Source organism: Idiotropiscis lumnitzeri, unplaced genomic scaffold (assembly GCF_059441095.1).
Source record: "Idiotropiscis lumnitzeri isolate Australia: NSW breed Sydney's pygmy pipehorse unplaced genomic scaffold, RoL_Ilum_1.0 HiC_scaffold_63, whole genome shotgun sequence".
Taxonomy (NCBI): domain Eukaryota; kingdom Metazoa; phylum Chordata; class Actinopteri; order Syngnathiformes; family Syngnathidae; genus Idiotropiscis; species Idiotropiscis lumnitzeri.
Genome location: NW_028283601.1, coordinates 483,997 through 495,038, shown reverse-complemented (window position 1 = coordinate 495,038; position 11,042 = coordinate 483,997). Strand labels below are relative to the sequence as shown.

At 40.3% G+C, this 11,042-nt stretch overlaps 2 long non-coding RNA genes across 2 annotated transcripts; both read right to left on the bottom strand.

Annotated features, from left to right (window-relative positions):
• Positions 1-3,397: 3,397 nt before the first annotated feature.
• Positions 3,398-4,448, bottom strand: LOC148315670 (uncharacterized). The gene is made up of 3 exons (XR_015840707.1): positions 4,367-4,448; positions 3,747-3,800; positions 3,398-3,657 (listed from the first exon to the last, which is right to left on the bottom strand). It is a non-coding gene; the product is annotated as an uncharacterized LOC148315670 (long non-coding RNA).
• An 872-nt stretch (positions 4,449-5,320) lies between these two features.
• Positions 5,321-8,614, bottom strand: LOC148315669 (uncharacterized). The gene is made up of 4 exons (XR_015840703.1): positions 8,554-8,614; positions 7,377-7,472; positions 6,167-6,319; positions 5,321-6,059 (listed from the first exon to the last, which is right to left on the bottom strand). It is a non-coding gene; the product is annotated as an uncharacterized LOC148315669 (long non-coding RNA).
• Positions 8,615-11,042: the final 2,428 nt, after the last annotated feature.

Below are 11,042 nucleotides of genomic sequence, written 5' to 3'. Positions count from 1 at the left end.
TTGGTAATTTGAAGTGGTTTTTGTGTTTAACTAAATTCCTGGACACTGCCTGATTTTTTTCAGAGCTGTACAACCACTAGAAAGGGTGGTTCCCACAATGTGAGTTTTGCTCAGGTGGCCCAACAATGTCACAAAAACAAGTAGGGGTGTGTGTGTGTGTTTGTATAAGCTACATGTTGGGGACCAACATCGGACAGCACACCCACTGTAGGGGACCAAAATTTTTGTGGGGACCAAAAATCTGGGCCCCACAAAAAAGAGCATTGAATTCAGTGATAAGAAGCTCAGGGGGAGGTCCTGTCAAAGTTTCAGGGCTTCCCAGGAAGGTCACAAAAACAAGACGAGTGTGCTAGAAATGTGTGTGCGGAAAAATTACTCAGGATCGCTGTCTAGTGGTCGGTCCCGGTACTGCACTTACGCACACTTCACACACTCGGCTGGTCTGCGCATGTGCAGGACAGTCTGCTTTATGTCAGGCAGCCACCCTCCCCTCCCCCACAGCCCAACCCGAAAAATTGAGATGTTAGTTAAGTATTTATTCCTATTATTGAGTGAGATTACATATTTTTACTTGGCAGCTGGCACAACAGCTAAGCTTGGAGCACAGTTATTGCAAAATAAAATAAATAAACAGTAACAACAATAACGATTGTTAATATTGTTATACTTTATAGCGTAACCTATTTATACTAATTTTCTGTATGCAATTTCAAGTGCAACTAATATAGTTGTGCATATAGATAGCCACCAAACTCCATACATTAGATAAAAATAAGAGCCACGATGTTAACCAATTAACAGTTCAAGAAAAAAGCAGACATCCAAGAACTTGCTTTGTTACTTTTGCGTGGCCAGAACTACAAACCCCAAAGCAGAGCAAACCCAAAACATCAGAGAAAGTACAATACTTTTGTCAAGGAGTGGTGCTGCTGCTTTGCGATCGCTGCCACCATAGTGAACGCGCTCCCACATTCGTGCACACGCACACATGCCACACACCTGTTTTCCACGTCCTGTCAGTCCACTCCGTCGGTCCGCATTTATTTCGTTGGTCAGCCATCACGGTTGGGTGCGCACTAGATCGCTGTTAAACCATCTTCTACGCCACAGTCCTCGTGTTCAACAAACATTTCTCCCGAATTCGCCTACCATGCACAACTCTCCACTTTCAAACCGAGCGCCGCTGTTACTTCCGGGTTTTTAGCGCCAAGCACTTGACGCTAGCGTGTGACGTCATGGCGAAATACTAGGTTTTAAAATAAAAATTTTCTTTTTTTTGTACAGTCTAAGTGCATGGGGTTATGATAGATCGAATGAGTATACCTTTATGTACTCACTAACATTTATGTTGATCATAAAATGTTGTTTTGATGAAGAAAACTGTTATTTTTTAGAATCAATTGGCTTAGGGCACTTGGGCAAACTACGGCCCGGGGGCCACTTGTGGCCCGTTAAACGTTTCAATCCAGCCCCCCAAACTTGAAAAAAATTAAATGAATAAGCCTTGTTAATGGTTTATTTTCTAAATACTGTGGTTTTTCAAAGACATATATATTGTTGTAATGCTTTTGTTCACTTTCGTTTAAAATTAAATGTATTTTAGGACTCATTGTGCCCCCCCCCTCCCAATCAAAAAGTTTGCCCATCCCTGGCATAGTGGATGGGCCGAGGAGTTTAAAAGGCACACATCATGCATTTTTCAGTCAGTTTTAGCCAGGGCTTGGTATGGGGAAGACCAGCTGGTTTACATGTAATCATTAAATTTTCCCAAGTTTTATTTAAGTTAATTGGACAAAACAAAAAAAACGCAATATTCTTCTGCCAGAGAGTATGTAATATTCTTCTGCCATTTTATTGTAGAGGGCCATTTTGAGCCCCTAACAATATTATTCAACCAAGAGATCATGAGTCGTCGCCCACTTACTTTCTGAAGTCAGCTGGGATGTCACGGCTGTGACCCTCGTGAGGATAAAGTGGTTCAGATGGAAAAGTAGGACTAAGGGCTTTTTCTCAGGTTTCCATGCGCAAATCCATGTATATTAGGTTAATTGGAGACTCTAAATTCTCTACTCATCAAATGACATTCGTGACCCTGATGGATAGATAAAATAGATTATTAATCTGCCATGGGAAGTCCAAGGTGTCTGGTAGAAAGAAATGCATTCATACACTCATTACACAGTCAACCAAGCAAAGACACAAAGCCTAGGGCAGGGGCGGGCAAACTTTTTGATTGGAGGACCACAATGGGTTCTAAAATATGACAGAGGGGCCGGACCAGGAGCAGATGGATGGAGTGTTTTGGAAACCTCACCTCATCTGAGAAAAAAAATACATTTAATTTTAAATGAAAGTGAATAAAAGCATTCCAACAATAATATTTGTCTTTGAAAACCACAGTGTTTAGAAAATAAAACATTAACAAGGTTTATTCATTAAATTTTTTTCAAGTTCGGCGGCCCGGATTAAAACTTAACGGGCCGCATGTGGCCCCCGGGCCGTAGTTTGCCCTCGCCTGGCCTAGGGCATAAACACATACATGTAATATCCAATCCGCTTATTCTCACAAGGATAGCGTGCTGGAGCCTACCCAGCTGTCAACGGACAGTAGGCGGGGCACACCCTGAAGTGGTTGCCAGCCAATCGCAGGGCACGCAAAGACGAACAACCATCTGCGCTCAAACTCACTCACAAATGCAACCTCCACACAGGAAAGCTGGGTCCCGGGATCGAACCCTGCACCTTGGGACTGCGAGCCGGATGTCCTAACCAGTCTTAACTCATTAAATACCAGCCATTTTCACTGGAGCAACCCGCTCAATCCCAGCGTTTTCCTGGGTTTTGACTAATATTGCAAGGCCCACAGAATATAGTATTCTAATGCTATATAGACATGGAGCACACCCGAAGAAAGATGAGACTCTCTTCTTTCAACAGAAAAAAATGTTTGTTCCTATCTTTTTCCATTCTTGAGCAATCGGCATTTGAAAATAGCTAAATTTCATGAAAACTCCAATCCCTGGGGAAAAAACTGAGAAAATGAGCTTTTTGTAAACTGATGCATTTTGACCATAATTTGAATTTTGACACTATTATTTATGGCTTTTATGACACCTCTAACATCTAAATAATGCATGCCTTCTATAAAATAACAAAAAAAAGCACAAAAAATGTTTTTGATAAAATAAATTTATTTGCACATAACACTAAACGACTGAACTGTTGAACTATGTACAAAAATGAAATACATCAGTGTCATACATACTTTTTTTTTGTGTGATATAAAATAAAACAGTTGCCTTGATGCAAGGGCACACAACATAGTTCACACCACATTCTTGTTTCACTCCGTTTGCCTTTGCACAAACAGACCCGACACTTTCGTTGTGGTCTGGCTTTGCTGGTCCGTGGAAAATAGGCGAGCTTGTGTTTGTCCACTGGGGTTTGTGTGAAAATAATTGTCTGGGAAGTGATTGCTGGCATCCGCGATGTGCTGCAGAAGCTCATCCGTGAGAAACAGCTGCAGGAAATCAGCTGGCTCCTCAGACTCCAAATGGGCAGCGGCATTCAGTGGTCCAGGGGTTGCTGTAAAGTCGATTTTCCTCGGTTGCCATCCAGTGTGACGCCATCCGGAACCACTGCTTCCTGATGCACAACCTGTAAATTACAGAAATACAAACAATTGGAAATATATATTTATTGCTGCATTTTATTGCTGGCGTGTGAAGTTTCATATTATAATTTACCTTTCTTTACACCAACAAGACGAGGAGGAACTTTCTTGCCGCGGGATGCACAATCTGTGAATTTTAGAAAGTATGCATGATTACCACACCATTCAGTATTGTTGTTTCCTCGTCGGGGAGGAGATGCGCTCGCGCGTAACTGCACATTTACGCGACATTTTCTGCCCGCAAGATGCATGATATGTACAATAAAAGCATGAGGGCTAAAACCACATGTTCAATGGTAACTTGCGAGCGTTTACTTCCTCGTCGGCGAGGACTTACGCTCGCGTGTAATTGTGCAATAGGCGCCCGGACGAGAAAGTCAGCGAGCAAGCTTGCGTCTAACTGCACATTTACGCGACATTTTCTGCCCGCAAGATGCATGATATGTACAATAAAAGCATGAGGGCTAAAACCACATGTTTAATGGTAACTTGCGAGCGTTTACTTCCTCGTCGGCGAGGACTTACGCTCGCGTGTAATTGTGCAATAGAGGCGGCCGGATGAGGAAGTCAGCGAGCAAGCTCGCGTCTAACTGCACATTTACGCGACATTTTCTGCCCGCAAGATGCATGATATGTACAATAAAAGCATGAGGGGTAAAACCACATGTTCAATGGTAACTTGCGAGCGCTTACCTCCTCGTTCGGGGGGATCTGGTGAGGACTCTCAGCTGCTTTGGCTATTGTCCGAAGGCAGGCGATGCAGGCCGCAAGGCACGCGCACCCTCTTTAGACGCTGTTTTGTTGTGACGACGACGAAGCGTCATCCTCTCAACCAAAGCGTCTCCATCGCCTTGATGCTTTTAGGAAGCTTTTTTTTAAAAAAAAAGCATTCCTCGATCGTCATTTGCTTGGAGGATTTCATTGCTAACGCTACTAATGCGACTGCTGCTAGTGCTGCCGATGCTGCTGCTACCCACGCTGCTCTCCACACTTATAAGTCTACCCCAGGATCCCGCCCCCCCATTTGTACCTCTGGCGCAGATTCAAGGCGGATCTTTTGCACCTCTGCCCCCTGCTGGGTGATTTTTACATGATTCACAATGCGGACAAGGCTGATTCTCAGTCAGAGGTTGCATCAGACCCTTATGTACACTATGACGTAAAAAAGACAGGAAACGTACTTATACGTCTTTGGTAGAGGGCGCCATTGCATTAAAAGACGTCTTTGTACGTCTAAGGGAGTAAATGAGTTGAACAAAGTACAGGGTCCTTCACCTGACTACAGATGATCTTCTGGGGACTTTATTTGGTTTTAATCACTTTTGGGGTCTGTATCTATGCACACTCCCTGGTTTTGCTACCTTCCCGGGTACCACATACACACTGCTTAGTTTCTCTGCCTTCGTGGGTACCACATACATATTGCTTGGTTTCTCTGCCTTCCTGGGTACGACATACACACTGCCTGGTTTTGCTACCTTCCTGGGTACCAGTCACACAAACGTCAGACGACTCAGCACATACCGACTGTCTCAGCACTACACACTTTCACTCCAAGGCAGTGCTGTGAACCAACTTACTGACAAGAGGTAGTATTTAGAATTTTAAAAAGTGCTTGAAAGGTTTTGTTCATGTAAAACCAACAGATTATGACATTATTATTATTATTTAAATCAGTATTAAACAGCATCAGCATAGGTTAAAGATATTATACAGACTATATACGATAAAAAAATACTAAACCACCCTTGCTTTTCCGTCATTTCTTGTATAAGTTAACACACAGATGTATAACATTTGTTTATACAAATATAACGATTAAAAAGTAGCTGATTAGAGTTTTAATTTTGTATTCATTAATCTGTAATAAAAATGGACATATTTTGGTTAATAAAATTAACAAGAAATAAAAGTAAAGGGTGTTCTAATACTTTTTTCAAGATTGTCCTAACATACATTTACTGTTTACAGTATATGTCTTCGGAAGAAGCGCAGCATTAGATTTTTTTTTTGTTCTCTCTCTTTGACTTCTGAATTTGAATTTCTGTCACAGATGTGCTTGAATTCTATTTTGGATGATTTGTGTTAAACTGCACAAATATTTGAAGAGCCATAGAATTCAAGAATCACACCAGTGCTGCTACTCCTCCGAACGGGTGAACGCCCTTGATTAACAACCTGCGTTGAGGTGGCTTTTGAGATTCGTGGTGTGGGAGAAAAATCTCTGAAGGCATTCTTAGACTTCAAGAGAGGGTCCACAATTTTCAAAGATTCACTTCCGTCTGAATCAGAGGCCTCACTTGTATCCGGAATATATTCATCTCCACCGTCATCTGAGTTGGAGTAATAATGCTTCTCCATTCCAAAGTCAGCCTGTTTTTTTAATCTAAAAAACAACAACAACAACGAAATATAAAGGATAGAAGGCAGGAGACCAATAAAATATATGCAATTTGCTTGTAAGATTCCCTGAAATCTATATGGGTTGTTTACCTGTATACTTTTGGTCCTCCTGAGCCTTGGGATAGTAATATGGTCTGGGTCTGAGGCACAAAGTTCAGGGGCAGGATTTGACAATGATTCGTCAGAATCTGTGTCGTTATTCCAAGGAAGATTCAGCCCATATTTTTTGTCCAAGGGAGGAGACTGGGTTGCATCAGAGTCCAAGAGAAAATTGAGAACCCATTAAATACTTAATCCCCAGAGGAATCTGCACAGAAAAAGGTCTTAATTCTATTTGAAAAAAAAAAAAAACTAAAATATTGATGAATGATATTATGACAAAATAATGTCATAAAATTAGAATGATTTTAGGAAATTATTTGCAAAACCAAAACATTGTGGTACGATAATAATGCATATAATTATTCTACGCAGCTATATTTAACAAAAACACTTAATTGACCGTAACAAAAAGCTCCCGGGAGGAAAACTACATTAAATGTTTTTTTAACAGGGCAGTGAAAATATTGGAAAATAAAAAAAATAATGAATAAAATAATACGAAAAAAGAATTCAATGTGTATCGATGGACCCATATGAAATACTTATATCGCTATGTACTTATCAGCCATATCGCCCAGCCCAATATGTAACTGCAACTTCAAAACCTCGGGCCATAACAGGATTGTAACATGGGATGCATATCTTCATTCCTAAATTTGTAGATCCCGAGGAGGCTGCTCAATGGTCCTGGTAATGTAAACCTCAACCAATTCGGTCACAGCCAATGTTCTCCATCCTTGTTAAGAAGTTTTGAAATGATTTAATAGATATACTATTGCAAACTATACCAGAATTTTATACATTTTAAACTTTTGATCACAATTTTACCTATTTTCTAAAAATCTGAAGAATCCACATGCCAAATCACCTGCTGTGGACACATAGGTTCTGTTCTGACAGATAATTCAGTTACAGGTTGTGTACTTAAAGCCAATAAGAGGGCAATGCAGCAGTCGACAGCCTGACGAAAGCTTAAGTCTCCCAATGAGAGAACTGTAGTGGCTGGTAGGTTCTTAGATTGTAACATAGTAAAGACATACACTACGCATAACTGTATATCATATGATGATGAGGGAAAATATTATTAGCTACGATTTATGTCCAGATATATTAGAAAACTTGTCCAACCAGCACAGGTCTATCTAACTGTAATTTTAACATCTCAAGACACGACAGGATGACCACATGATACGCATACCTCCTTTTCAGAGTCTGTCAAACCTTGAGAAGGCTGCTTCGATGTTCTGGTGGCATCAACCTCAGCCGATTCAGTCATTGTCGGTTGTCCTCCATCCTAATGAACAAGTTGAATATTAATTTAATGAATTCAAAAAAAGAAAATGGATCAGAATTTTACACATTTTAACGAACAAGTTCACGAATGAAACAAAACCAATTACTTTAGCGCATGACAATTAATCTTCAGTAGAGATATGTTGTGACTGATATTTCAGTCACAGGTTGTCTTTTGAACGCCACCAGGGCCGCAATGGAGCACAGGACAGCCAAAAGTCTTCTTGTCGGACAGCTGTAGTGGCTGGTAGGTTCTAAGATTATAACATAGTAAAGGCACATACAACTCCTAACTGTATTTCATATGATAATGAAGGAAAAGATGATTAGCTATGATTTATGTCAACAATAAAAATGGCTCTACGGGGTCCCCACGAACGCAAACCTGACAGTTGGGTGTCAGATGGCCAACATACCTGACTCGCAATTCAACTCAACTGGACCCCACAACACAAGAAAAAGCTGAGTGAGCCTCAAACCAGACATACACATTCACTGACAAATATCCTGTGACACCAGATATATTAGAAGTCTTGTCTAATCAGCACACGTCTATCTAACTGCAATTTTAACATCTCGAGACACGACAGGATGAGCACACGATACGCATACCTCCATTTCTGAGTCTGTAAAGCCTGGAGGAGGCTGCTTCGATGTTTTAGTAGCATCATAAATTTATTGAATTAATTATATTTGAGGTTGGATTAGATTTTTACACATTTTAAGCCTTAGCCACCCAAAACAAAACATAAGCTCATGAATGAAATAAAACTAATTAATTTCGCCCATGCCAATTAATCTTCTGTAGACACGTGTTGTGACCAGTGTTGTTTTTGGCAGGCATTTTAGATTTTGTCCAAGTCATTTGGACAAAGTGCTGATTTGTTTACATCACATTTAGTCATCCCAATTCGTTATAGTTTTAGTCCAGTTTTAGTCAACGAAAACTAAAAAAAGGGTTTTAGTCCAGTTTTAATCGACGGAAACGCAAAAAAAGTTTTACCCTAGTTTTCGTCAATTTATTCACAAAGGTTTTAGTCCAAGCGGCACGGTGGCCCAACTGGTTAGCATGATGGCCTCACAATATTGAGGTCGTAGGTACGATTCTGGCTCCGGCCTTCCTGCGTGGGTTTCCTCTGGGTAATCCGGTTTCCTCCCATATTCTTAAAACATGCATGGCAAGTTGCTTGGACACTCTAATTGCCCCGAGGCATGAGTGTGAGCGTGGATGGTTGTTCGTCTATGCATGTCCTGCGATTGGCTGGACACCAATTCAGGGTGTACCTCGCCTACTGCCGAAGACAGCTGGGATAGGCTCCAACACCCCCCGCGACCCTAGTGAGGAGAAGCGGTACAGATAACGGATGGATGGATGGATGGATGGGTTTAAGTCCATTTGAGTTAAAACAAGGCATTCAAGGTTTCCACCCAATAACAAAGACTTTTGGATGGACTACTAAGGATTCTTCATTACAAACAGAAAAAAGTGGCAACAGTGGAATCAATACTCACTACTCCAAAATAAGCAGAGAAGCAAAACATTTTGTTGGGCAACTGTTGTGGCTTTATTTCACTAAAAGCAACATAAAATAATTTATGAACCACATGCTAACAATTTTGTCTAGTCAACGAAAAAAATTCATGTACATCACGTCATGTTTTCGTCATAAAAGAACCTCGTATAGCTTGTCATCGTCATTAAAAAAGGGGCGTTAACGAAGTATTTTCGTCATAGTCATCAGTGACGAAAACAACACTGGTTGTGACTGATATTTCAGTCCCAGGTTGTCTCCTGAACACCACCAATTGGGCAAGGGAGCGCAGGAAAGCCTGGGGTCTTCTATTTTTACAGTATAGAAAGGCTAAATATCAAATTGAAACAGTGTTTTATATCATGAATATACAGGGTTGGTGCTGGTTCTGGTAGGGAAACCACAACATAAAGATGTCCTTAATTAGTCCCACAATGGGGATATTTGCAATATGGCATATGATGGCCTAACAGGGCCACCGCCCAGAAAGGAGTAACGCAGAACTTTGTAATACTGTCACTCCCTGACCAGTTCGTTGTTCCTGCAGAGCCAAACTTTGACTCAGACCCACAAATTTGAATTACAGATAGTGGACAATGGAGAACTCCCCCAGTCAGTCATCATGTTCAACTTCCATAGAAACTTCACATACATTTATTAGATTGCCAAACTAATTGGAAACTACATCACCAGAACACCACAAGTGGGCTCTGTTATTGTACTTAAAGATGCATCTTACAAACCTGTGTTCTCCAAGGCCAGCTGGTCCATAGTCTTAAGTTATTTCTTCGCCAACATCAATGTCTCGGAGCGCAAACAGACAGAGGTGTGGTCTGTCCTCTGTTGTCATCTTCTTCATTTTACAGTTGGGGTGCATGTGGTCATCATTAACCAGTCTTCCCAGACTGCCATCTTCTTGAGCTGCATCAACACTTAAAATAGATTAAAAAAAAAAAAAACAATTATTCAATCAATGTCAGAAATTAATCTTTGAGACAATCTTGTGTACACAAAACATAAAAATAGGAAATCCACAATTTTTAAATCTAAATCAAATCATACAAGAAATTTCTATTGGAATCAGACCCTATTAACAGCTTGTCTTTGAGACTTCATGATCTATATTTTCATTTGTACAGATTCAACGCATGAATAAAAGTAATTATACATTTTTGCTTAGAGAATGATTTTTCCCCTAACACTTATGGGATGAGTATGTGTTTATTTTTTTAAATAAAAACAAAAATAAGATAACATCTCAATCTTTGCCTCACCTCCAAGTTTTTTCTTGCCGGCGGAAGTCAAACAAAAAGACAGTGCCTCTTCCATCCATCTTCCTGCGTTGAGATTCATCAGAATCTATCAATTTTCCTCTGTACTCCATAATAAAGAATAAAGTCGTCTTTCCTGAAAGGGGCCTTGGTAAATACTCCTCGACCTAGTTAACAGGGAAATCAAGTTAGCTTCGTCATATTTTTAAGCACACAAATAAGGAGTCATCATATTCATTTGGGCCACTATCCTAATGTAGGGTGGTTTGAAACATTGCTTCTTGTGAGGGATAGAGCAGAGCCCTTCTTTATGATTTTAAAGGAACAGACCAGCCAAAATTCATTTTCCAGCATTGCATTAGCCAGTATGTATTAGGACTGAAAGTACAAATGTCAATTGCACCTGGTTACGTAAAAAAAAAACTTTAAGATTATTTAGTTTCAAAACAATGACATACACTGTACACAGTCATATTGGATCGCGTCACGTGATCTCTGTGACGTATTACGTGCTTTACACTAGACTATCAATATCGGACTTGTTCACCGGTCTATTGTGGTATAAAAATGCCGGAGGGCGTCATCAAGTACAGCCTTAATTTAGATAGAACTCCTACCATCAGGTTTCACACTCACTGAAATAACTTGAAACTGACAAAAGTGGCAAAAGAAAAGGTCAAGACACTCTTAATGTAAAATAACCACTTAAAAAACGATGTCAGCTTGGTTATCAGAAAACAATAATATATCTTAGCAAAAGCGTTAACA